At 46.9% G+C, this 27,369-nt stretch overlaps 1 protein-coding gene across 10 annotated transcripts in view; it reads right to left on the bottom strand.

The window, feature by feature from the left end:
- Positions 1-27,369, bottom strand: part of LOC143981456 (NACHT, LRR and PYD domains-containing protein 3-like) — a 158,704-nt gene that overhangs the window by 120,882 nt on the left and 10,453 nt on the right. For 5 of the 10 annotated variants that reach the window (XM_077479326.1, XM_077479324.1, XM_077479320.1 and 2 more), the window contains exon 2: positions 14,554-14,612. The exons of 4 other annotated variants lie outside the window; for them this stretch is intronic. The gene's annotated coding sequence lies outside the window, so the exon portion shown is untranslated. Of the gene's footprint in view, positions 1-1,513; positions 1,535-14,553; positions 14,613-27,369 lie in introns of those variants that run through there. One more of the 10 variants, XM_077479322.1, reaches the window with a different exon arrangement.

Raw genomic sequence — 27,369 nt, forward strand, 5'->3', positions numbered from 1 at the left:
TAAGTCCAATATTCAATGGCGCCCTGCCATCGGGAGCGCGCCGCTGCCGGCATGCTCCCGCGCTGGTCGGGACCCCCATGAGTCCGGTCGCGGGACCCGCGGACTCGATCGCCGTGGGCATCCCCGCGCTCGTCTCACGGGACGGCTGAATGGAGGAAATGCCGTGTAAACAGAATTTCTCCATTCTGCCTAGCAACTAGTGACGCTGATCTCTGCTCCATGTGATTGGAGCAGAGATCAGTGTTCACTAAATGAAACCACCTCAATACAGGACACTTAAACCCCCTTCCTTCCCAGACCAATTTTCAGCTTTCAGTGCTCTCTCACTTTGAATGACAATTACTCAGTCATGCTACACTGTAACCAAATGAATTTTTTATCATTTTGTTCACACAAATAGAGCTTTCTTTTGGTGGTATTTATTCACCACTTCTTATATTATTTTTTGTAATATAAGCAAAAAAAGAGCGAATATTTTGAAAAAAACCTAAATTTTCTACTTTCTCTTTTAAAAGAAACCAAAAAAATCTAATTTTGGTGAAAATTTAGGCCAAAATGTATTCTACTACATGTCTTTGGTAAAAAAAAAATCCTGATAAGTGTATGATCATTGGTTTGTGTGAAAGTTATAGAGCCTACAAACCATGCTATGCATTATTGAAAATGTATCAATTCTAATGCACTGATGGCCTATCTCAGTTCTTGAGGCCCTAAAATGTCAGGACAGTACAATAACCCCCCAAATGACCCCTTCTTGGAAAGAAGACAGTCTGCGGTATTTAGTAAGAGGCATAGTGAATTTTTTGAAGTTGCAATTTTTCCCCCACAATGCTTTAGAAAATTAAGAAATATATATTTTTTTTTCTTCACTAAATTATCATATTTACAAGTTATTTCTCACACATGGTGCAGGCATAATTGCAATTACACCCCAAAATACATTCTGCTATTCATCCTGAGTATGGAGATACCCCATGTGACAGACTTTTCCACAGCCTGGCCACATACAGAGGCCCAACATCCATGTAGCACTATCAGGCGTTCTAAAGGCATAAATTACACATTTCATTTCCTGAGTACCTATCACATTTTTGAAGGCCCTGGAGCACCAGGACAATGGAATTACCCACAAAGTGACCCCATTTTGGAAAGAAAACAACCCAATGTATATTCTGTGAGGCATAATGAGTCTTTTGAACATATAATTTCTTTCCACAAGTTTTTGGAAAATGTGGAAAGAAAATGAAAACCTATTTTTTTCTCACAAAGTTGTCAATTTAGAAGATCTTTCTAACACATAACATGTACATAGCCAAAATGACACCCCAAAATACATTCTGCTACTCGTCCTGAGTATGTCGATACCCCATGTATCAGACTTTTCCACAGCCTGGCCACATACAGAAGCCCAATATACAAGTACCACCTTCAGGCTTCTAACATATAGCATGTACACACCAAGAATTACACCCCAAAATACATTCTGCTGAGCAAAGGGTAAAAAAAGGCTCACCTGTGGTTTTAGCAGGCAGGGACACCGTTCCAGAGCAGTCAAAGCATTTTCTAGACAGCCAAAGGAAATGTTCAGGAATTGTCCAGGCAGCAGACAGATATGGAAAATTATGAACATGGTTCAGTACAGTCCAAGGTTTAGCAGGCAGTTCAGGCATAGGCATGTCCATTTCAGGTGGCAGGCACAGGCATGTCCATTTCAGGTGGCAGGCACAGGCATGTCCAGTTTAGGTGGCAGGCACAGGCATGTCCAGTTCAGGTGGCAGCAGGCGGCACTTTGTACATTGGGCTTTGGTCAGGTAAGACCCGAGGACAGGGGTAGAGGCTTCTTCCCATCCAAATCTCTACGAAGCCTCCGAGTCTCCAGACCCTAATCCGAGAAAACGAAAAACCTGGAGAAAAATGTTTTCTCCACTCGGAAAACTTTTTCTGGAGCCCCTCACATGTGAGACCCCTGTGCTGTACAGTGGCAGGGCAAATGATCAGTTCAGGAGGCAGGTAAAAAGCATGGTCATTTAACAGGCCGAGGTCAATTCACGTTGAAGGCAGAAACATGTTTGGCAAAGGCATAGTCATTTAACAGTCCGAGTCATACACAGAAATGGCAGAAAGTGGAAACTGGAAAGAAATCATCTTCACTTTACTAATAGTGTAGTAAAGTATGATAGCTTCGATAGCAAGTTCCAATGCAGAGGCCTGGCTGGGAGGGACAGTCTGGACAGTAGTATCGGGTGTCAAGGCGAATTCCTCTACTTGTACACACACGGCATTTTTTGGGGGGTTTGCGACCTGTTTGGGTAGGAGGGAGGATGTCGGGAAAGTGCCTTTCATGGAGTCTGGATACTGCATCAGAACAAATTAGTTGAGTGGGTTGGCCATGGGGATAGACAAGGGCTGTGATAACATCTTCTTGGAATCTTAGATAGGTCAGGGAACTTTGGGTGCTCTTAGAAAAAATAATATATGAATTGAAAATGGCCAGTTGCATCAAATAAACGGCAACTTTCTTGTACCAAAACAGTGATCTCCTGGTGGCCAAGTAGGGCTGCATCATCTGGTCATTCATATCCACCCCCCCATGTATAAGTTATACTCGTGGATACATTTTGGCTTCTGGATGGGGCCTTTTCTTCTCTGCAGTTCCACCAAGGTGTCATTGTGTATTGTGGAAAGGATGTAGACATCTCTTTTTTTATCTCTCCACTTCACCACTAGTACCTCATCAGGTGACCAATATCTGTGGGAAGCCTTTGCGGTTGGTCCGTGCTGTCCCACAGGCCACAGTCTGCTTTAGGTACAGATGGCGGAAAAGTGGGAGACTTGTGTAGAAATTGTCTACATATAGGTGGTAACCTTTCCCAAGCAATGGTTGGATCAGCTGCCAGAGAATTTTGCCACTTGTTCCCATGTAGGTAGGGCATCCAGGGGGGTTTAGCTGTCGATCTTTTCCCTCATAAATTATAAAGTCATATGTGTAACCCGTGGCCCTGTCACACACCTTATAAAATTTTACCCCACGTCTGGCTCTTTTACTGGGCATGTATTGTTGTATTCCAAGATTAGGGGCCGAATTTTGAATAATTTATGGTAACTGGGATGATTTCGAGGGAGGCATTGGGCATTGTTATTGAAATGTAAAAATCTCATGATCATCTCATAACGGTTTCTGGGCATAATTGATGAATAGACCGGCATGTGGTGGATAGGTTGGGTAGACCAGTAGGAATGGACTTCATTTTTTTGTTAGCCCCATGTTGAGGGTTAGGCCAAGGAAAATTTTAAATTCTTCCACGGTGAGGGGTTTCCAAAAAAAAAGGCATAGGAAGAACTTGGATTGTTGGCTATATGTTGGCTGGCATATAGATTACATTGCTCCACAATGTTGGTTAGGAGATCATTGGTAAAAAAATAAATGAAAATAATAAAGTGGGGTTACATTTTCCATCTGTATCTGAGGGCCTGGCTGGGATGTAAAAAGGGGAATTACAGTTTCTAGTGACGTATTGGGCAGCCATGTTGGATACAGTAGAACATCTGGAAGGCTAGTATGGGCACTGCCTCGTTGATGGGATGCTCCGTTGCTAGCATCTGGCCTATCTTCAAGGAAGGTTGCAGAACTGCTGGTGGATGCCTGCCTATCCCGGAGTGCTGCGCTGCTGGTGGATGCCTGCATATCATCCTGGAGTGGTGCGCTGCTATTGGATGTCTGCACCTGCTCATTTCTCCCGTTTCTCCTCGTTAGGATTCTATCTTCCATAGTTTCCATCTCGGAGCCACTGCTTTCCACTGGCTCATAATCGCTATCCGAGTCTGACGGAGTTCCCTGCTACTCTCGTCCGACATACTCTGGAGTATCTGGAAAGCCTCCTCTGTGCTGTACAACCTTTTAGTCATGTTGACGGGCAGATGTCAGATGGCGGGCATCAGATGTGCCTGATGGCGGGCGTCAGATGTGCCTGATGGCGGGCGTCAGATGTGCCTGATGGCGGGCGTCAGATGTGCCAGATGTTGGCGGGAGGCAAATGTGTGATGGCAGGTGTCAGATGTGCCTTATGATGGTGGGCAGATGTGCCTGGTGATGGCGGGCAGATGTGCCTGGTGATGGCGGGCAGATGCGTCTGGTGATGGTGGTCAGATGCGCCTGGTGATGGTGGTCAGATGCGCCTGGTGATCGCGGTCAGATGCGCCTGGTGATCGTGGTCAGATGCGGCTGGTGATGGCGGTCAGATGTGCCTGATGGTGGACGGCAGATGTGCCAGATGTTGGCGGGAGGCAAATGTGTGATGGCAGGTGTCAGATGTGCCTGGTGATGGCGGTCAGATGTGCCTGGTGATGGCGGTCAGATGCGGCTGGTGATGGCGGTCAGATGCGGCTGGTGATGGCGGTCAGATGCGCCTGGTGATGGCGGTCAGATGCGCCTGATGATCGGGGTCAGATGCGCCTGGTGATGGCGGTCAGATGCGCCTGGTGATGGCGGTCAGATGCGGCAGGTGATGGCGGTCAGATACATCAGGTGATGGCGGTCAGATGCGGCAGGTGATGGTGGGAGATGCGGCAGATGCGCCTGGTGATGGCGGGCAGATGCGCCTGGTGATGGCGGGCAGATGTGCCTGGTGATGGCGGGCGGCTGATGTGTCAGATGGCGGGCTGATGTGCCCGCTGTTGGCGGACAGATGTGCCCGCTGTTCTGTATGACAGGTGTTTTTGGGGACACTATGTTTTTGGGGGACACTAGCTGGGTGATCAGTGGGTAAACAGCAGACAAACAGCTATAAACTCACTGATCTTCCCGGCTGAAGCACAGATCTCTCTTCCTCTCCTCACTGACAGATTCTGTGTGAGGAGAGGAAGAGATGAGAGCAGTTACAACTGCTCTCTATTTACATTACATGATGACTGTGATTTGACACAGTCGTCATGTGATCAGGAGGGCCAACCACATGGCCCTCCTGATGTATACTGCTCTGCAGTCTCCGGGGGTCTCAGGCAGATCGGGATCGCGGCGCAATCACCTGTTATCTGCCACCCATCCCCCTTTGTTTACCTTACGATGGCTATGATTAGACACAGCCATCATGCGGATCAGGAAGGCAAATTACATTGCCCTCCTGCTGATCCGAGATGCGGCGTGTGCGGGGGACACGCGCACATCGGGATCGCGCAGCTGAATGGTAGCGCGCCCGCGCAATCCCGCTACTTTGACAGGACGTTCAGGAACGTCCTGTCAGAAGTAGAGAGCTCCCACCCGGCCGTTTATATGCAGTGGCCGGATGGGAAGTGGTTAAGCATTATAAAACTCACTGCTCCTGAAAAAACGTCAGTTTTTAAAACTTTTTTTTGCATTGATCCATGTCCCCTGGGGCAGGAGCCGGGTCCCAGACACTTTTTATGACAGGATGTTTCACGGCTTTTATAATTTGCCGCAAACACCCCAAATTGTTCACTGTTTGTGAACAGGCAATGTTCGATGAGTTTGACTCGAACTCGAAGCTCATCCCTATTCAGGATCTCCCTGTAGTAGACTGTACAGCTCCTACAACAGAGGCCAATGTGATCTGCTCTTTCAATTAACATGTATAGTTCAGAATCAAACGAACCAGAAAAAGTCTTCCGGGCAAATCCAAGAAAACAGTCTCTGAAAAATGTAACAGAAAGAGAAATATAGTAATAACAAATGACAGGGTGAATGTGATCAGAAAAGGTCCCTGCAGCGAGTGTCTGTGACAGTGCCTCCCCATCCCATAGTTTGGCAGACCCAGCTAGATCCACCACAGGTTGGCTTGGGGTTGTCAGGAGCATCTTATAGTTTCCTTTGCCAGGAAAGCCCATCAGTGTTCCCATTTGAAGTAATCCAAACCACGCTCTCAGCATCCATTAAGTAGTTGTCCATCATTTTCTCGGTCACTCTGTGCCACTAATAGACACAGTTTTACTTAACCACTTGAGATCCGCGCTATAGCCGAATGACGTAGTCCCGTGCATGAGCGGCCTGTGCACCACCTGAGGGGCGCGTGCGGCGCGCTCTGTGATCGGCGAGTCTACGAGACTCGCCTGATCACAGATCCGTGCAAGGGGTCGATCCCGACCCCTTATCACGTGATCAGCTGTCAGCCAATGACAGCTGATCATGTGATATAACAGAGCCGGTAATCGGCTATTATTCCTCCTCGCGCTGACAGCGCGAGGAGAAAAAAAAAAGCCGATCACCGGCGGCCATGATCGGGACATAAGTCCCGATCACGGCCAGCCCTGCCAGTGCCCATCTGCCCCTGCCAGTGCCCACCTGCCCCCTGCTTTGCCTGCCTAAATAAAAAATGTGTCCCCCTATCAGTGCCACCCAGCAGTGCCCACAGTGCCACCCAGCAGTGCCACCCAGCAGTGCCCACAGTGCCACCCAGCAGTGCCCACAGTCTGCCTCAACAAAGGTGCTGCACCCCAGTGCCACATATCCGTGCCCAACAGTGCCGCCCATCAGTGCCCAGCAGTGCCGCCCATCAGTGCCCAGCAGTGCCACCTATCAGAGCCACCTATCAGTGCCACCTATCAGTGCCCATCAGTCCCATCTATCAGTGGTACCTATCAGTGCCCCTTAGTGCCACCCATCCGTGCCACCCATCTGTGCCACCCATCCGTGCCATCTTATCTGTGCCCGTCTATGCCCATCAGTGCCGCCTTATCTGTGAACATCAGTGCCGCCTTATCTGTGCCTATTAGTGATGCCTTAACTATGCCTATCAGTGCCCACCAGTGCAGCCTATCAGTGCCCACCAATGCAGCCTATCAGTGCCCACCAGTGCAGCCTATCAGTGCCCACCAGTGCAGCCTATCAGTGCCACCAGTGCAGCCTATCAGTGCCGCCTCATCAGCGCACTTCAATGAAGGAGAAAAATGACCTGTTTGCAAAATTTTATAACAAACTATTAAACATGATTTTTTTTTTTTTGCATCTTTTTTTGTTTGTTTAGCAAAAAATAAAACTCCGAGCTGTAACTAAATACCACCAAAAGAAAGCTCTATTTGTGGGAAAAAAATGATAAAAATTTCATTTGGGTACAGTGTTGTATGACCGCGTAATTGTCATTCAAAGTGCATCAGCGCTGAAAGCTGAAAATTGGTCTGGGACTAAGGGGGTTTAGGTGCCCAGTAAGCAAGTGGTTAAACATAAGAGGGACATGGGGAGATGAAAAAAGAATTTCCAGACCTCTCTAAGGTAAGCTGGATTCCACGGGCCCCCGCCCAAAGTCACTTTAATGACAGCCCCTTCCTGTTCCAAAATGACTGCGCACCAGTGCACAAAGAAAGGTCCACAGAGACATGGATGAGTGAGTTTGGGGTGGGGGAACTTGAGTGCTCTGCACAGAGTCCTAACCTCAACCTGATAGAACACCTTTGGGATCAGTTAGAGTGGAGACTATGAGCCAGGCCTTCTCATCCAACATCAGTGCCTGATCTCACAAATATGCTTCTGGAAGAATTGTCAAACATTCCCATAGGCACACTCCTAAACCTTCTGGACAGCCTTCTCAGAAGAGTTGAAGCTGTTATAGCTACAAAGGATGGGCCAACTCAGTATTGAACCCTACAGAGTAAGACGCCATTAAAGTTCATGTGTGTAAAGGCAGGTGTCCCAATACTTTTGACAATATAGTCTAGATGCAACATAAAGAATTAGCTCTTTGTCACTTGCATACATTTGGCAATAAGAATGGTCGACTCTTAGCTCAATCGATTAGGGTTCCCACATGTATATATCTAAGATATCACGCTCATCTCAGGGCTTGCTGTATTCCTCTGAGGACATAGCCTAATCTTTTCAGTTATATTCCTCCTCCTTATATAACTTTTCAGCCACGTCATTGGATACTGGTGATCATTCACCTACTACTTCATTATTACACTAAGGGGTTGATTTACTAAAGGGAAATCCACTCTGTAAGTGCAATCACTGTAGATCTGAGGGGAGGCTCTGAAATGAGGGGAAGCTCTGCTGATTTTATCATCCAATCATGTGCAAGCAAAAATTCTGTTTCTTATTTTCCTTGCATGTCCCCCTCAGATCTACAGCAACTGCACTTGAAAGCGCTCTTGGAGTGCAAAGTGTATTTGCCTTTCGTAAGAAGTAACCCCCCAATATTCAGTCGCCTGATATCCCAACTTGATGATGCCGAGGAACTCTCAAAGCCACACAAGGCCTCATTGTCTCTGCAATAAATCTTGTCCTGTAAGGGAAAAGTCCGGGTCCGGGTGTCTTTACCTCACATTTCTATTCTCATTTATTAGACTATCTGTCTCCAGTTATGGAAGAAGCGTCCAATTCCATCTCACAGACGTGTCCTTTCCACGGCACTCTCAAGACACGCATACAACTCTTATTCCAAAAGCCAACAAAGATCCAGCACTGTGCTGTGCCTATAGACCCATATATACACATATACATACATACATGCCCATACACGTCCATACATGTATTCTCACCAGCACGCTCTGCACAGCTGTCAAATGATGAAATAATTAAAACAGTGTATTAACCAGCATGCTCTGCACTTACTTTGCACAATGGTCTGGGAAACAAACACTAGGCTGAACCCTTAGGCCGCGTACACACGCGCGGACTGTTCGGCCAACTTTGTCCGTCAAACAGTTTCAGCAAACAGTCCGCTCAAACTTAGAATGGACGGACATGGCCACACACGACGAACGAACAGTTTGCTGAAACCGTGCGCGATGACGTGAACGGCACGTACGACGGGACGGAAAATACGACGTCCTATACATTGCATTACAACTTTCGGGGTGTAAATCCTTTCTGAGCATGCGCGGAACTTAGTTTGACGAACAAGCCTACACACGGGCGGACTGTCCGCTCAAACCAAGTTTCAGCGGACAGTTTTTCGGAAATTCCGAAAAACCTTGTTCGTCAAACTGTCCGCTGAAACTGTCCGCTGAAAGCCCACACACGAGCGGACTGTCCGCTGAAACACTGTTCAGCGGACAAAGTTGGCCGAACAGTCCGCCCGTGTGTACGCGGCCCTAGGGCTCCATGCACACTGAAGCTCAAAAAAGCTTTTTCTGGACGCCAGATTGCTGGCAGAAAACGCTGGTTGAAAAACTTGCTTTTAACAGCGTTTTGTACTAGCGTTTATGAGCGTTTATTAGCGTTTATGGGCGTTTTCAATAAAAATACACAGAGGACACTCCAAAAATCCCACAGTACATTCCAAACTCCCACAATGCATTGAAAAAATAGAATGCCAAACACTAATTAACGCGCGTTTATGAGCATTTATAAGCATTTATCAGCGTTTGTCGTTTTTTGGCGGTGAAAAACGGCACTTTGAACACGAATTTCTGGCGTTCAGAAAAAAACCCATAAACTCCACTGCTCATTAAAGCTGAAAAACGTCCATGTGTGCATGGACACATAGGCTAACATAGAGTGGAGTTTATGGGCTTTTAAAAAAAAACGCCCAAACTCCAATAAACTGCAGTTTATGAGCTCCAGTGTGCATGGAGCCTCATGCCGCGTACACATGATCAAACAAGCGGGTGGAAAAGTCCGGCAAACTCAAGTCCGCCAGACAATCCCCCAGTGTGTAGCCTCCGGCATACTTTTTGGACCCGAAAGTACGGCGGACTTAGAATGCCGTGTTGCACTCCAATCTTCCCGCCGGACTCGCATTTCGGCGGACAATCCGGCCGTGTGTATGCCAGTCCGCCGTACTTTTGAAATGAGCGGACTTTTCCCGTCCGGAGAAAAGTCCGCTCATTTTGAGCGGGTCTCCAGGTAGGCGGGGCCCGCAAAGGAGACGTCGCTGGCCCTGCCGCCTGGTATGGACTTAAAGGGGAACCCCAACACCGAAAAAAATCGGCGTGGGGGTCCCCCCAAGTCCACAACAGACCCTTGTCTGAGCACGCTACCCGGCCGGCCAGGAAAGGGGGCGAGCGAGCGCCCCCCCCTCCTGAGCCGTACCAGGCCGCGTGCCCTCAACATGGGGGGTGCCTTGGGGAAGGGGGGCCGCGCGCCCCCCCCACCCCAAAGCACCTTGTCCCCATGTTGATGAGGACATGGGCCTCTTCCTGACAACCCTGGCCGTTGGTTGTCGGGGTCTGCGGGCGGGGGGCTTATCGGGAGCCCCCTTTAATAAGGGGGCCCCCGGATACCGGCCCCCCACCCTATGTGAATGAGTATGGGGTAAAATGTACCCCTACCCATTCACCTGTAAAATAAAAGTACAAAAAAAACACAACACACGAGATAAAATACTTTATTGCACAGCTCCGGGGGTCTTCCGTCTTCGGGGGTCTTCTCGCCGGACTCCTCCGCTATCTTCTTGTAGCTCTTTTGCTAGCGGAGTCCAGCTTTCTTCCTCGCCGCCGGCCTCTTCTTCCGACTTCGGGGGTCTTGTCCCCCTCTTCGGTTCTTCTGCCGGGCCACCGCGCCTTCTTCTAGCTCTTTTACAGGTCCGGTCTTCTGTCGCCGCCGCCGCCTTCCGTTCTTCTGTTCATCTCTTCTTTTTCTTCTTCAGATGTTGCCTCGCCGAGTCCTCCGCTCACAATGACAGGGACCGGGCACGCGGCGACTTATATAGGGACAAGGGGCGGGGTCTTCGGTGGATGTCACATGGGTTCATGTCACATGGGTTGATGTCACATGGCAACAGTCCCAGCATCCTCCGGCACTGTGACATAGTAAGGGGGCGGGGTCACCATGTGACATGAATCCATGTGACATCCACCGAAGACCCCACCCCTTGTCCCTATATAAGTCGCCGCGTGCCCATTCCCTGTCATTGTGAGCGGAGGACTCAGCGAGGCAACATCTGAAGAAGAAGAGAAGAACGGAAGAACGGAAGGCGGTGGCGGCGACAGAAGACCGGGCCACCGCCTGTAAAAGAGCTAGAAGAAGGCGCGGTGGCCCGGCAGAAGAACCGAAGAGGGGGACAAGACCCCCGAAGTCGGAAGAAGAGGCCGGCGGCGAGGAAGAAAGCGGGACTCCTCCGCTAGCAAAAGAGCTACAAGAAGATAGCGGAGGAGTCCGGCGAGAAGACCCCCGAAGACGGAAGACCCCGGAGCTGTGCAATAAAGTATTTTACCTCGTGTGTTGTGTTTTTTTGTACTTTTATTTTACAGGTGAATGGATAGGGGTACATTATACCCCATACTCATTCACATAGGGTGGGGGCCGGTATCCGGGAGCCCCCTTATTAAAGGGGGCTCCCGTTTTCTGATAAGCCCCCCGCCCGCACACCCCGACAACCAACGGCCAGGGTTGTCGGGAAGAGGCCCTTGTCCTCATCAACATGGGGACAAGGTGCTTTGGGGTGGGGGGCCGCGTGGCCCCCCCTTCCCCAAGGCACCCCCCATGTTGAGGGCACGCGGGCTGGTACGGCTCAGGAGGAGGGGCGCTCGCTCGTCCCCCCCTTTCCTGGCTGGCCGGGTAGCGTGCTTGGACAAGGGTCTGTTGTGGACTTGGGGGGGACCCCCACGCTGATTTTTTCGGCGTTGGGGTTCCCCTTTAAGTCCATACCAGGCGGCGGGGCCAGCGACATCTCCTTCGTGGGCCCTGACTACCTGGAGACATGCTCGAAATGAGCGGACTTTCCTCCGAGTGTGTGGGCGAGTCCGTTCATTTCAAAATTACGGCGGATAGTACAGCGGACTTAGTACGCCGTATTAGTCTGCTGAAAAAGTGCCGTGTGTGGGAAAGTAGCCCGCTTGGAAAGTCCGACGGACAGTCTGGCGGGAAGTCCGCCAGACTAAGTATGTCGGACAGACGGCTACGTGTTTACGCGGCTTCAGACTGCAAAGGTAAGCATCTGGCCACATCTCTATTTTTCTTCTAGTACCTGGAGAGAGCCTCCAAACTTTAAACTATTAACTTTATCACACCGCTGTTACAGATTACTGGCTCTGGTGCAATTACACAGGGAAACTTTCTTGTCTGAATCGGATGTTCCACACGGTTTGAGACAACTACTGATTTATACAGTCTCCTGATTTCAGGCTTACAAACACTAGATGTTTGCAGGAGAGGCCATACTTTACGGTGTGGTGAGTGTTCCTAATTAATATATTTTATTTTATTCTATTATGATTGCCCTTGTGATTTACTAAATAATTGATGGCTCTCTTACTCTTAGGCCGCGTACACACGCGCGGACTGTTGGCCCAACTTTGTCCGTCCAACAGTTTGAGCGAACAGTCCGCTCAAACTTAGCATGGACGGACATGGCCACACACGACGAACGAACAGTTTGCTGAAACCGTGCGCGATGACTTGAACGGCACGTACGACGGGACGCAAAATACGACGTCCTATACACTGCATTATAACTTTCGGCTTGAAAATCCTTTCTGAGCATGCGCGGAACTTAGTTTGACGAACAAGCCTACACACGGGCGGACTGTTCGTTGAAACAAGGTTTCAGCGGACAGTTTTTCGGAATTTCCGAAAAACCTTGTCCGTCCAACTGTCCGCTGAAACTGTCCGCTGAAAGCCCACACACGAGCGGACTGTCCGCCCAAACACTGTTCAGCGGACAAGGTTGGGCGAACAGTCCGCCCGTGTGTACGCGGCCTTAGGGTACCGTGGCCAAAAAATATAACAAGATAAAATAAAATAAATCCTCTCTCCTGAACTAGAGGTATTGATGCCTGCTCTTTGTTGCTATCAACCATTTGAACATTGAAACTGCAGCAGTCTTCTATATATTGGGAATCAGCCTATTGGGGTCCCTTTATTTTGAACCTACTCTTTTTTGAGTGAGTTTTTTTTTCTTTTTGTTCCTTTTTTTATTATTTAAATTTTGGCAATTATGTTTTACATGTCCCCATGGTGACCTATAGACACTGTTGGCCTCCCCCTGGCTTTGACAATCTGATCCCTATCTCTGTTATTGAATCTGCAATATATCATGTGTTGAATCATGTTTAGTACCTATTTTGTTAGGGATGTGATGTTGTATAATATATTTGTATGATTAATTAATAATAATAATGTTGTTTCTTTGTTAGTTTACTAGTCACACAAATCTCTCGCTCCAGAAGAAGCGTGTTAAAACATGCGAAATATGTAGAGCTTTCTCCTTCTCAAGCAGTACACCTAATACCGCGAGTAGAATAATCATATTTCTGAAGATTATGTATTAAATGTTTACTATCTATTTCCAAAAGTGAAAATGTGAAATGGCGGTATAGTCTGTAAATTATGGAGGATATGAGTCCTGCTGTGATTAGATGTTCTTTTAGCAATCTCTGTTGTTCAGTACAATGGAAAAAAATATGTTCTTAATAAAATGTTGATTTTTATCCTTATTCTATGATTGTTTTATATATGGTGTCTAAAGTCCAGAAGCCCCACCTTTTTTGTCTTTTTTTGTAGAATATTAATTGGGTTGTGGCACTTATTATACCTCCTATGTATCCACAGCACCACTCTGTGTGATACATTCTTTAATTAGCATTCTTTGTAATTATTGGTATTGTTAACCTTTAAAATCTATATTTCTGATTTATTAATCAGAAGATATGATATGGGTTGAAAAGAGAATTCTTATTGACAAAGGAAAGAAAGGTTTAACATAACACCATTTATTAGAGTAAGTTACAGGTCTATCTAATACACAGAAAATATCTATAGTCTAAGTGAGGGAGTAAAATATTAGGTTAAAATACAACAAGAGTACAGATTACATTCATTACAATACAAAACAAGACATATGACAAGCAGGTATACCTTTTAAGTGCTGGGAGATGATCTGATAATTTACCTAATCTCTGGTCAGTCTCATCCGCCCTTATCCTGGGTTTGGGGTCCCCTTAAGAAGGGCCATTTCTCATTGACTTGCATAGGACCACCCTGATTGGTTAGCCCTCTCCTCCCCTGGGCGTATTTCTTGCAAGATTGGCCCATTTTCTCATAACTTAATTTCCCCTCAATAGCACCTCCTCTTTTGGGTTTAATTGGTTAGTGATAATTAGTCTGAAGCCCACTTAATTAAAGAGGAAGTTTGCTCTTGAATAGGACACTTAACTATGCATAGTCCTAGCCGGGGTAAATTGTCCATTCCTGAACAGATCAAAGAAATATTTTAAGCATATCAACCACCCTTTGAAATGGATAAATGGTTGATTAGCACGGAAGAATACACAAGCCTTTATCTAGCAAATGAATTCGGCTCCGTACCGACTACACACCCAAATGGTATCTGTTCCTGGGTTTTGACTATCACATTAGGTAAACAGCAGGACATCTCCCTCACACCCACACTTAGCATACCTGTAAGACAAAGGTATTTTTAATTGAATTATATACGCTGACCAGACGTCTGTTCCTGTAAATCAAACCATATGGGCAGGTTAAGCTAAAACTATTATAAACCTTTTTTATTTCTTATCCTAATATATACATCTATAATACAAATATTCCCAGTTGCTAATGGAGATTACTCATAAACTCCTCATAAGGCAACAGTATTCTCTAATAAAAAATATATTGTGTTACATATATAACAAAAAAAAGAAGAATGATTGGTGTCTCACCTTGTTAGATCTGTCCATACATCCTCAGATTGTTTGTTCTCTTCTGATAATGAAGAGATCTGAAAATAGTTCTAGTGAGCAAAGATGTTTTTCTGCCTTGGAGGTGGAGAGGTGGGGGAGGGGAATTTCAGTAACATAACACCCCTCCACCGGTATAGACTATTCAGACGTCGTTATTCTCCAACACAACCCAACACTGAGCGTGTCCACATTCCTCATCTTGTATAACGAGCTGAACATGTCTCATCAAGAGGCTTGTCATACATTATACAATTTTCTTATTTATTTCCTTTAGATTTACCTTCAACTATGTAGTGCAACGGTCAGCCTGATTCCATGCAAATTGAAAGTCTTTAGGTTTGACCTTATATTATATGGTTTTGGTAAATCTAAACGGAAATTGTATAATCTAAGGTCATACCTATAAGCCTAATCATAAAAAGATCTGCAGAGCTATTCAATTAGCAAACTGCATGTCTATCGGTCATGGATGGGTGACTGGGGGGTAGAGAGATGGGGAAGCTTGGTATCTCCAGGATACAGGGAGCAGAGGGACATTGCAGTACTAGGAGGACCCTCTTCACTCTGCAGATACTTCTTAGAAGAGTCCCTTCAATGGTAGCTCAGGGAATTGACAGCACTGGGACACCATAAGCAATGTTCCAGCACAGGCAAGTCTTAGTGCACCAGGGGTTGACAGCAGCAACAGTCACCCAGATCCTGCCCTCAGGTCTATACTCACAAGTCCTCGGGTACTTGGATGCCTCCTTCCATTGTCAGACAGAAATTTCCTTAGTGAACTCTCCAGACCGGATCCTAGGTGAAATCCCCCTTCTTTAGTTTCAGAGGTTCTTAGCAAGTAGCCCCCCAGCGTTAGCATAGCCGGGACCTTGATGAGCTCAAGTAAATCTCAGCTGGGCAGCAGCCCTCCAGGCTGGGAACTTCTCCTCCTGGACAAGAACAAGAATTTCTGTAGGCCTCAGGCTTTTTATGTGCTGTGCAGCCACCTACTGGGCACACCTCCCCAGGGATTGGCTGAGACCTCATAAATATCCTGAATACTCATTTGGCCTAATCCACTCCTATGTTCTGAGTTTTCCAGAAGCTAGGGTGGAGCAATCAATCCTGCAGCCTGTGAGACCTTGATCAGTCCAAAGCAATCAATCACCGCTCCACTGATTACAGAACAGCCCAAAAAAACTAAATATACCTGAGAGCCCAGCACCTAACTAGTAGGGTTCTACATATAGATGAAGGGAATCTGTGGCCATGTAAACAAAGGAGCTGAACATAGTTATTTTCTTTCAGCGGGCCAGTGCTTTTGTTAGGACAAAGTTATAACACTCTGACTTTCCTTATAGAAATGTAGTGTCGGCTCCTGAAGAGTACACACTATATGTTTTGAAAGTTAATGTTACCCCTGAACTGCAGTTTGGTTTGGGTATAATTAGTTCAAATTTGGACCTCAGAATCAGTTTGACTGGACTATAGGGTGTTCGGGCTGGCCATAGGGGGCACCGTCTCTTCTGGTAGGCATGGAACTGTGGTCTGGTTGGGTGCTTTAAGGTTACTTTCTCTTGGAGCCCACCCAGTGGGAGTGTCACTCTTGCTGTGCTTTCTGGGAGAGGGTACTTAAGATGTGGATGTCACGTGGTTTAGGGTTCTGGTCCAGAAGTATGTTCTGACTCCATGGTCCTGGTCCCCCTGACCAGCCCCCTGGAAGGCTACTTCCTGTGGGACAGATCCACCCGACTGTGTCTCAGGGCTGGCTAGCCCGAGGCAAGGAAAATAATAATAAATCTCCGGTCCTGGAGAGGCCCAGCAACTTCATAGCTATCCAGGGGAGGACTCTTCATAAGAAGGCCACGTAAAAGTTGGCTTCTTAGCAAGAGCCTGGTGAGGCTGAGGGACCTAAAGTGAATCCAGTCTCGTGGGTATCGCCAAACTGGCTGAAAGATACTGGTACCACACAAATGTTCTACAAATTCTAGTTTCCTATATGTTCCATAACAATGTCTGTGGCAGAGACTTGTTCCTCAGTTAAGCACCTTGTTGGCTGCTTGGCCTTGTGAGAGACAAACTATCCAACTTGAGTGAACATCCAGTTCTGAATGGCTATTCTCTGGATTTAGTCAAAGTAAGCAAGTCCTTCATTATTGACTTTGACAATAAGAGTACCTGAACTTTCCTCCTAACCCTCTGATCCTATTTTAAGAGACTGTTCGTTAACTACGTCTTTGCAAATAAAAATCCCTTTATGCGGATCTGTCAATCTCTAAAGTTACTGGGCCATCTACCACGGGAACCCCTAGATGCATATCGAGGTGAAGAAGGTAACGGTAAGCCCAATCAAACCAGCAGCTCCTTCGGGGGTTAGTGCTACAGAAAGAATAAAATAGATGTACCAGTGTCAGAGTAAGGAAAGGGATGGTCGGCACTCAGGATGACATCCATAAAATGGAATTCCTTTATTGAAAAGACGTGTACAACGCTGTAAGAACAGCCTCAGGCCGTCCAAAAAGCATAGGCTGTTTTTACAGCGTTGTACACGTCTTTTCAATAAAGGAACACCATTTTATGGATGTCATCCTGAGTGCCGTCCATCCCTTTCCTTAATCCAGTGTTTCTCAAATCCAGTCCTCAGGCACCCCCAACAGGTCATGTTTTCAGGTTTTCCATTATTTTTCACAGGTGATTTGATCAGTTTCACTGCCTTAGCAATTACCACAGCCGTTTCATCTGAGGGAAATCCTGAAAAATTGACCTGTTGGGGGGCCTGAGGACTGGATTTGAGAAACATTGCCTTAATCTGATAAGGTGTCGGCAGCCTGGAGGTCTGAGCACCAGGTGGAGCCGTTATGTGGGAAGGTTGTAGCACCTACATACCTGTTTTCCCTAAATGTACCAGTATATCTTCAAATAGGCTCTTCATATTGACATACAGGAAAGCAAATCATTGCAAGAAAACTTTGTAACATTTCAAACTTCTTACCAATCTTATATAAAACTTGGTTGTTCAGCTTGAAGAAGTAAGGAGCTAATGAATGAAATGTAAGTGTGGGGGGGCATGTCCGAATGTGTGAGAAGACGGACGTGTAGCTGAGGAGCTCCGCATAATCCTTCACTATCTAATGCCATCCTGTGCTGGAACCATCCTGGTGAGCCTCCAAACCCAGCCTACCTGTATCCCCTGCAGCAGCCCCAGCCTAATTTGCAGAGTCCAGCCGGCCGATTGCACTAGAATTAGGCCACAGCCGGTGTCATGTCAAATAGTGTCCCCCATCAGATAGCATCCGCTGTGGACTGCGCATGCGCAGTACACAGGACAAGCAGATTCTGAAAATATCCAAAGATAAACGGTGCCTGCGCCGTGAGTCCAGGTTCAAGCCCCACCATCCAGTGGACATAGTTATAATAAAAAGAGCCGAGCGAAGCGAGGCCATGCCCGAAGCATGGCGAGTGAACAAAGCCCACAAGGGGCCCTCTAATATGTGCAACCCTATGTCCACTTGGATGGTGGGGCTTGCACCTGGACTCACGGCGCAGGCGCAGTTCATCTTCGGAGATTTTCCAAATCTCCTTGTGCTCCGTACTGTGCAAGTGCTGCACCTGCGCAGGTCAGAGCGGACACTTTTCGATAGATGGACTGTATCTGTCAGAACACCGGCTCCATGCACCCAGGACAAGCCGCCATTTTGAGGCCTGTGAAGCCTCTGGCCCTCCCTGTGATTGGCGGAACGAGAGGTGCCACACCCCTATCCACCGATAGAGACTCCCCCGAGGGGGTATAGAGACTGGGGAACCGCAGGGACAGATTTCAGGCTCCAGGCCCCCTTTAACTGTGGCTGTGAGGGGAACCCGGGGAGATAGCCCATGACTGGGAAATTAGTGGAGCCTAAGTCCCGTCCACAGGGGCAAGGCGCAAACATCATGGCTCTTTCCTGAGTGGCTCTGTCACGAGTGATGCGCAGTTTCACCGACGCAGTTTAACGAAAGCAGGGTAACTAAAGCTGGATGAAGATACAAGAACTCTGCTCCACTCTACAAGACGACAAGCAAACCAGCATTTCTCATTTATTTTGTATCAAGTCAGATTCCCACTCTATCTAGTACGATGCTCCTCATTCTCTTTCTTCTCACATCAGTGTCTTCTATCCTCAAATTCTCCTTACTCTATCCCTCCTCTCTACCCTGCAGCATGCACATATCACCCTCACTCCTACCCTCTCCCTACTACTGCACCCATCATCTCCTGCATTTGCTGCATCCATATGCTGGCATAAACTCCAAGGCCACTAGACACATGCATTCATGCAAATCTCACTCCCATCTTGTGTTCCTCACCCTCCTCCTTCTCCTAGTCTCAGGTGACATTTCTCCTAATCCTGGGCCGTCATTCTCAAACTGCAAGCCACATCTCCAATACCCCTCCCCCTCTGGCAACCACCGCAATCCACTTAATTTAGTTTTTATCCCCCTGCTTCCTCGAAGCAGCCCACCTATCTCATGCGCCCTTTGGAATGCCCACTCCATCTGTAACAAGCTAACATCTGTACATGACCTCTTCATCTCTCATGGCTTTAACATACTCGCCATAACTGAAACCTGGCTTCAAAATTTGGACTCAGCTTCTCCTGCTGCCCTCTCCTATGGTGGTCTCCATTGGACTCATTCCCCCAGACCCAATGGACAGAAAGGACGGGGAGTTGGATTCCTTCTATCCCCACAATACACCTTCCAAGTCCTTCCCATCCCTCCCTCTCTTTCCCTCTCTTCTTTCGAGATGCACTGTATTCTTCTGTTTTCTCCTATTTCTCTGAGAACTGCAGCAATTTATCGGCCTCCTGGACCGGTGTCGCGTTTTCTTGATGACTTTGCTGCCTGGCTACCCTACTTTCTCTCCTATGAAATACCCACCATCATTCTTGGTGACTTTAACATTCCTGTCAACGTTAACAACCCAACTACAGCTAAACTTCTCGACTTAACCTCATCTTTTGACCTAACCCAATGGACACATACTTCCACTCACTCCAATGGTAATACCCATGACCTTGTATTCTCCCATTTCTGCAACCCTGGCAACCTCACCAACACCCCCTTTGCTCTCTCTGATCACAACCTCATTCGTTTCACTGTCTCCTTGCCTCCAACCACCCATCTCTCCAAGCAGCAAACAATCACTTGTAGGAACCTTCGCCACCTTAAGCCTTCCCTTCTCTATTCTGCTACTGACCACCTATATGAAATAATCTCTCCCCTGTCCTGTCCTGACCTTGCCATCTCTGTCTACAACAGTTCATTCTCTTCATCACTAGATGCACTCGCTCCTCTAACCACACACAGAATCAGGCCCCGACCATTACAACCCTGGCAAACTGACAACACTAGAAATCTCAAGAGACGTTGCCGTGCTCTTGAACGGCTGTGGCGTAAAACCAAATGCCTCCAAGACTTCACCATATATAAATCTGCCCTTCTAAAATACAATTCCTGCCTCCATGCTGCCAAACAAGCCTACTTTGTATCTCTTATTAATACTTTGTCATCCAGTCCCCGTCGGCTCTTCTCAACTTTTAACTCTCTGCTTCGTCCCCCACCCCCTCTACCCACCAACTCACTCACTGCCCAAGAGATTGCCAATCACTTAAAAGGCAAGATTTATGCAATTCGTGAGGAGACCCCCACTGTGAGTACATCTTCTCCACCCAACATACCTGGCCTAATAGCACATTCAACATTCTCCTCTTTTGAATTGGCTACTACTGAAGAGGTTGCAAAACTTCTCAGAGGCTCACCTAACCAATTGTCCCTTGGACCCTGTTCCCTCACAACTATTAAGGCAGGGGTTGACAAATTTGCTTGGAATCTAGGAGCCAGCTTAAAAAGTTAGGAGCCAGGTCCGTGACGGCGATCCGGACCTGTCCCTGGCCTGACATGGAGACGAGTGAGGGGAAGATAGCAGCGCCGTCGCCGCCCCCCCCCCCCCCCCCCCCGTCTCCAAGTCATTGCCCATAGCTCTTAGAGGGACATTTTATTTATTTTTTTCAAATGACAATTTTTTTTTCAATTGCATTTTAGTGTAAATATGAGATGTGAGGTCTCTCTGACCCCAGATCTCATATTTAAGAGGACCTGTCATGCTTTTTCTATTACAAGGGATTTTTACATTCCTTGTAATAAGAATAAAAGTGACACAACATTTTTTTTAAAAGAACAGTGGAAAAAAAAAAAAAAAGTTAAAAATAATTTTTAAACGCGCCCTGTCCTGCTCGCATATAAAATCGGTGTTCGAACCACACATAGGAGGTAGCGCCGTGATCGGTAGAGCGAGAGCAATAATTCTAGCCCCAGACCTCCTCTGTAACTCAAAACGTGCAACCTGTAGAATTTTTTTAAACGTCGCCTATGGAGATTTTAAAGGGTAAAAGTTTGTCGCCATTCCATGAGCGGGTGCAATTTTGAAGCGTGACATGTTGGGTATCAATTTACTCGGCGTAACATTAACTTTCACAATATAAAAAATAATTGGGCTAACTTTACTGTTGTCTTATTTTTTTATTAACTAAATTATTTTTCCCAACAAAAGTGCGCTTGTAAGGCCGCTGCACAAATACGGTGTGACAGACAGTATTGCAACAACCACCATTTTATTCTCTAGGGTGTTAGAATAAAAAATATATATAATGTTTAGGGGGTTCTAAATAAAGGGAAGATGAGGCAGGTAATATAAAACAGGCAGAGGAAACTTTGCAGAGGAAATTAGCATTGCTGGTTTGTCATACCAACAGCGACCACAAGAGGGCGCCAGATTCCATAAGGAATCATAGGACCGCAGAAGGCCTCAAAGCCGCGGCCTAAATTTTCGGCCGCCGGCGGAACGGCCCGACGCGATCACGCTGGGGGGGTCCACAGAGACAGGATACCCCCAGCTGTGCTGCCCCAGGCGCGAGGTCGCTATTTCTAGTAGCCAATGCGACCTGGCGCCTGGGTTTTGTCGAGCCCTGTATTAAGGTCACCCTCTAATTCTATCCTATGCTCCCTCACTCACATCTTCAATCTCTCCCTCTCAAGTGGCACCTTCCCCTCCCCTCTAAAACATGCGCAGGTCACCCCCATACTTACAAAAACCCTCACTGGACCCCACCAACCTGAACAACTTAAGACCTATCTCATTGCTCCCATTCACTTCTAAAACTTCTAGAACGCCTAGTCTACAACTGCCTTAGCTCCTACCTCAGTGAAAATAACCTTCTTGACCCCTTACAGTCTGGCTTTCACTCGCAGCACTCCACGGAAACTGCCTTACTAAAACTCACTAACGATCTACTAACTGCTAAAACCAACAGCCAGTACTCCATACTCCTACTACTTGACCTCTCTGCTGCCTTTGATACTGTTGACCACCCGCTCCTCCTCAATAAACTACATTCCCTTGGCCTCCGAGATTCTGCTCTTTCCCTGTTCTCTGCCTATCTATCACAGCGCTCCTTCAGTGTCACCTACAACTCTGTATCCTTCTCTCCATTGCCTCTTTCTGTGGGGGTCCCCCAAGGCTCTGTTCTTGGACCCCTTCTCTTCTCTATTTACACCTCCTTTTATGAAACTATCAAGCTCCTCATTCACTCTCTTGTTATCTCTCGCCTTGACTATTGCAACTCCCTTCTCATTGGCCTGCCTCTCCATAGGCAATCTCCTCTTCAGTCTATCATGAATGCTACTGCCAGACTTATCCACCTTACCAACCGCTCAGTGTCTGCCAACCCTCTCCTCCAATCCCTACACTGGCTCCCAATCCCCCAGCGAATTAAATTCAAAATACTAACCACAACACACAAAGCCATTCACAACTCTGCCCGAGCTCCATCACCAATCTTGTCTCCAAATATCACCCAAATCATCCCCTCCGTTCTTCTCAAGACCTCCTACTCTCAAGCTCTCTCGTCTCCTCCTCCCACACTCGTCTCCAGGATTGCTCCAGAGCTTCTCCAATCCTCTGGAACTCGCTATCTCCACTGGTCCGGCTATCCCCTACTCTTGCTACCTTCAGGCGATCCCTGAAAACTCATCTATTTAGGGAAGCCTATCATGTCTCCAACTAATCTCCTACCACTTCCATCAGCTCATTTCCGACAGCTATAACCTTTTGTACCATCTGCCCAATCCTATTAGACTGTAAGCTCTTCTGAGCAAGGCCCTCTTAATCCTCTTGTATTTTATTATATTGTAACTGTATTGTCTCCTTTTTTATATTGTAAAGCACTGCGTAAATTGCTGGTGCTACATAAATCCTGCATAATAATAATAATAATAATAATAATGTTTACAGCTGATATCTATCAAGTTACACACTGAGACAATTAGGACCATTCACCTTCACCCATGCCATGTCTGCCACCTGGCATCCCCCTTGGGGGTACCTGTGTTCGTCTCCAACCCCTCAGCTCCTGTGCCATACTCTGGCTGCTGCCGTCCATTTGGGGGTTCAGCGATGGAAACCCTGGTTTCGCTCATTGGTAAGTATTGGGCCGTTTTTCTCTGGCCCATTCTGCCATTGTTCTGACATTTACCACTGTGACACCGCTATTTGTCTATTTAGATACACTTCATCCGCATACACCCCTAATGAGCGAGCAATGATCTTGCGAAACGCGCGTTAGGTTATCTGATGCATGCATTGGTATATACTGCATTGTATAATGTTTGTATCAAATTGATTTATTCTTTTTACTATGTGCAAATCCATTGGCTGAGCCAGTATGTTATAATATTCATGTATGTACAATTATTTTAATAAACATTTATACTACTATTACTCTTGTCACTCAGTTGCTAACTGTGACCACTTCATTTAAAGTCCCAGGGCGACTCTCCTTTTTGTGTAAATGTTTTTAACTTGTGTTTTAAGTTTGATGTCTGTTATTATTAAAAGTCACTTTTATGTGGTAAAGCGCTGAACAATATGATGCTTCAAATGAGATACTAAAGTCACTATGGCAACCGGCACGCTGTTTGCGACCTATATAAACAGCACGAGTGATTACATGGCTACCCTTGATAAAGTTACATGACATGTGACGGAACGCGTCGGATGGAGCCAGTGACATCATTCGGTGTAGTGTCTCTGTGAACACAGCAGGCGGAGAAGACTGTGTGGGGAACGCCTTCAACCAGCTGATTGTTTTAATGCGCTCTTGTCGGTCCAGGTTATGGGAGTGAAGCAGCTTGTGTGTGATATGCAGGAGCATTAACCATTGTGCAATGAAAGTTTTCTCTGTTTAGTGTCTATGCCAATGAGAAATATGATCGTGAGCAACAGTGTATGAAACGGTGCTTTGAAGATAAAAGGGGCACCCTTTCTGTCGTGGTGTGATCGCAATAGAACTGTGTTTGAAGCCATACATGGAAATGGACGGAGTTTGTGTTCATTATTACATATGTCAGTCTGTGGTATTATGATTGTATGAATTGATTACACACAATACTCCAGGCACTTGCAATTTATTTATTAGTTAAAGCAATTTGTGTAGGAGTTTTTTGTGGATATAATTAAGCAATTTGCACAGCTAATTTTTTGCACATATATTTTCTTGGGATTACTAAGGATTTATCTGTATATCTATCTTGTGCTGCACTATAGGTGTAATAATCAGGAATCAGTATTTTTGCAGATTTAGTTTGCACTTTATTATATAGGTACTAATGAGGACTTTATAAGTATATTGTTCTACATTGGTAATTTATTTGAGTTTATATAAGCAATCCCTTTACATGTGATTTTCTTGGCACAATATTCATTATTGTTTTTTGCATAATTTGCACATTCTAAAGCACTTTAGATGTATGTTTGCACTTTTATAGCAAGTTTAGCACACTATATTTGACAGTATATTTGATACTATTATTTTGTGTATTTTGCACAGTAGCTAACATCACCTGGTGTATGCTTGTGAGGAAAGTATATTATATTCTAGCAATTGTAGATGCATAAGGAGCACCTATACCTTGAGCAGTGAATTCATAGAACATTGATTTGAGCGCACCATCATTTATAACACATAGAGAGACTGTTGCATGAAAAAGAGAAATAATTTAAGACTATATACCAGCATTTAATGAATTCATAAGGTGGAGAATTCAATCTCACAACCATTGTAATTTGGGAATCATTTCTGGGCATCGTCATTGATTTGGAGGCCATGGAATGTTGACTTCCGGAGGAAAAGTTGAAGACGTTGAAAGGGGACATTAGGGCAACTGTGGGGCTGTAGAAGATACAGCTGTGGCAGCTGCAACCTTTGCTGGGGAAATTGAATTTCGCCTGTCACATTATTCCCATGGGCCTGGTGATTTGCCAACGGCTGTCGGCAGCAATGGTGGGGGTCAAAGCTCCTAGACATTTCATCCGTATCACTAGGGAGCATAGGGAGGACCTGAGGGTTTGGGAAACTTTTTTCAACTGTAGGTCACTGTGGATGGCGGGACTGGTGAGCAATCAAGATCTGGAGCTCTTTAGGGATGCCGCTGGGTCCACAGTGTATGGGGCCTTCTATCGGGGTCAATGGAGCACCGAGCCTTGGCCCAGTGCTTGGAAGGAGGCCGGGTTTTGCAAAAAATTGGTTTTACTCAAGCTTTTTCCGGTGGTATTGGCCATGCAGGTTTGGGCAGTCATTCAGGGATTCCAAGGTCAGGCTAAACTGTGACAACATGGGAGTGGTTCGGGTCATTAACCGCATATCAGCATCATCACAACCTGTTGTACAGCTATTGTGGCACTTGGTGCTGCGTTGACTACAGCTGAACATCATGTTGTATGTGGTGCACCTCCCGGGTGTGTATAACACATTGGCTGATGCCTTATCTTGTTTCCAGTGGGACACATTTCGGGAGTTGGCTCTGGCAGCAGTGTGATAGGGGGTCCAGTGTCCCCAATGGATGTGGTCGATCACATTGGAACCATTGCACGATGGATCAGAGGCTTGGCGAGTGTGTCCACTTGGGGGACGTACGAGAGAGTCTGGTAGGAATGGTGGGAGCTGTGTAGGCAGGCTGGTGTGGAGTCCGAATCTACAGAGGTAAGGTGGTTAGTCACTTATTTTGTTTCTAGGAACCTGGAACGAGGGATATTGCGGTCGTCGATGAGTCGCAAGCTCACTGGATTGGCGTTTCTGTTTAAACCGATGGGGTCACGGATTTTACGAAGGGTTTATGCGTCTGCCAGGCCATGAAAGGCTATCAGCGGGTGGAGAATAGTAGGGACACCAGGAGGCCAGTTACCTTTGGCAACCTGTTAGCACTGTTGCAGCGGTTGGAGGCAATCTGCTCTTCACCTTATAAGGCATCCTTTTTCCGGGCAGTGTTTTTGCTGGTCTTTTTTGGCGCTTTTAGGATCAGCGAGCTAGTTAGCCCATCAAAAAAGGGTGCCAGGCAGTTTGGGGGTGCAGGACCTTATATTTCATGGAGATTGCATGGAAATCTTGCTCCGGCGATCCAAGACAGATCAAGGGGGTAAAGGGGTGAAGGTGAGCTTGTTCGCATTAGCCATGTCCCCGGTGTGCCCAGTTGGGGGTTTGAGGGAGTTTTTGGGGTGTTAGACCAGAGGGGAGCTCTGTGTTGTTCATTCATGAAGACAGGATGTTCCTGTCCAGGTTTCAATTTGTGTCAATTTTAAGGAAGGGTTTGCGGGCTTCGGGCTTGGATTATGGGCAGTACGCCTCACTCCTTCCGTATCGTATCGGGGCGGCCACAGAGGCCGCTCAGTGTGGGTTGGATGAGGCAGCTGTAAAAAGGATAGGTCATTGGGATTGCTGCAGGTTTCATACTTACGTGCGTCCTCATTTGGCGCTGGATTGAGGGGTAGCCTGCTGGTGCAGGACTGGGGAGAATCGGGTTACAGCTAGGCTCCGGGGGAACGGGTAAGTGAATGATGTGTGGATGTGTTATAGTATGTTACCACCTGGTTTTCTTTATTTCTTTCAGATGGAATCCAGATGGGGCTCATCTGGATTTTGGGCCACTCTTGTCTTTTGGGGGGCTAGGAGGGCGGACATGAGACCCAATGGTAGACAGTTAGGACTTACCCGGCGGGAGGCTCGGGTTAGGTGGCTGGGCAGGCACAGAATGGAGTGGGAGAGGATTTTGCCCGAGGTGCAGCACTTTGCGTGCCTGGGCAGGCCACCCGATGTGTTGGTTCTTCATGTCAGCGGCAACAACTTAGGGGGACGTCCCACTGGGGAACTAGTCCAAAACGTGAAGATTGATTTCCTTCAATTGCGAACTTACTTCCCAGATATGGTGATTGCCTGGGCCAACATTGTGGCCAGAACGTCATGGCGCTTTGCTCGGTCAGTAGCCAGGCTGAACAAAACTCGTATCAAGGTCAACAAGTGGGTGGGTCAGTTTGTGCTAAGGAACGTTGGTCCGGTGGTGCATCACCATGAGTTGGAGCGTGACGTGGGGTTGTACCTTAGAGGTGACGGGGTGCATCTTTGTCACAGTCCCTACCGTGTCTTTTAGACGGCCAGGTGTGGTCGTGCCCCAAGTGGCTCTAGGTGGTATGGAACTTATGACTGTTTATTCTTGCTCCTGTTTCTCTGCCTCTGAGCCACACCTCAGTTCTATTCTGCCTACTTTCCAGCCATGCCTAGTTTTGCATTAAGTACTGTGGACAATTCTGTTTGTACCTGTCACTCTTGGATCAGCTGTGGCAGGTTACCTAATCAGCTGGGTATAAAACACTGCCTCACTCTGAGGGCTTGGTCAGTTTATTGTCTCTTGTCACCAAAGGTACTTGGTTCCCTGTGTTCCTGTCTTCAA

Source organism: Lithobates pipiens, unplaced genomic scaffold, assembly GCF_037356315.1.
Source record: "Lithobates pipiens isolate NorthernLeopardFrog02 unplaced genomic scaffold, aLitPip1_a1.2 Scaffold_157, whole genome shotgun sequence".
Classification (NCBI taxonomy): Eukaryota; Metazoa; Chordata; class Amphibia; order Anura; family Ranidae; genus Lithobates; species Lithobates pipiens.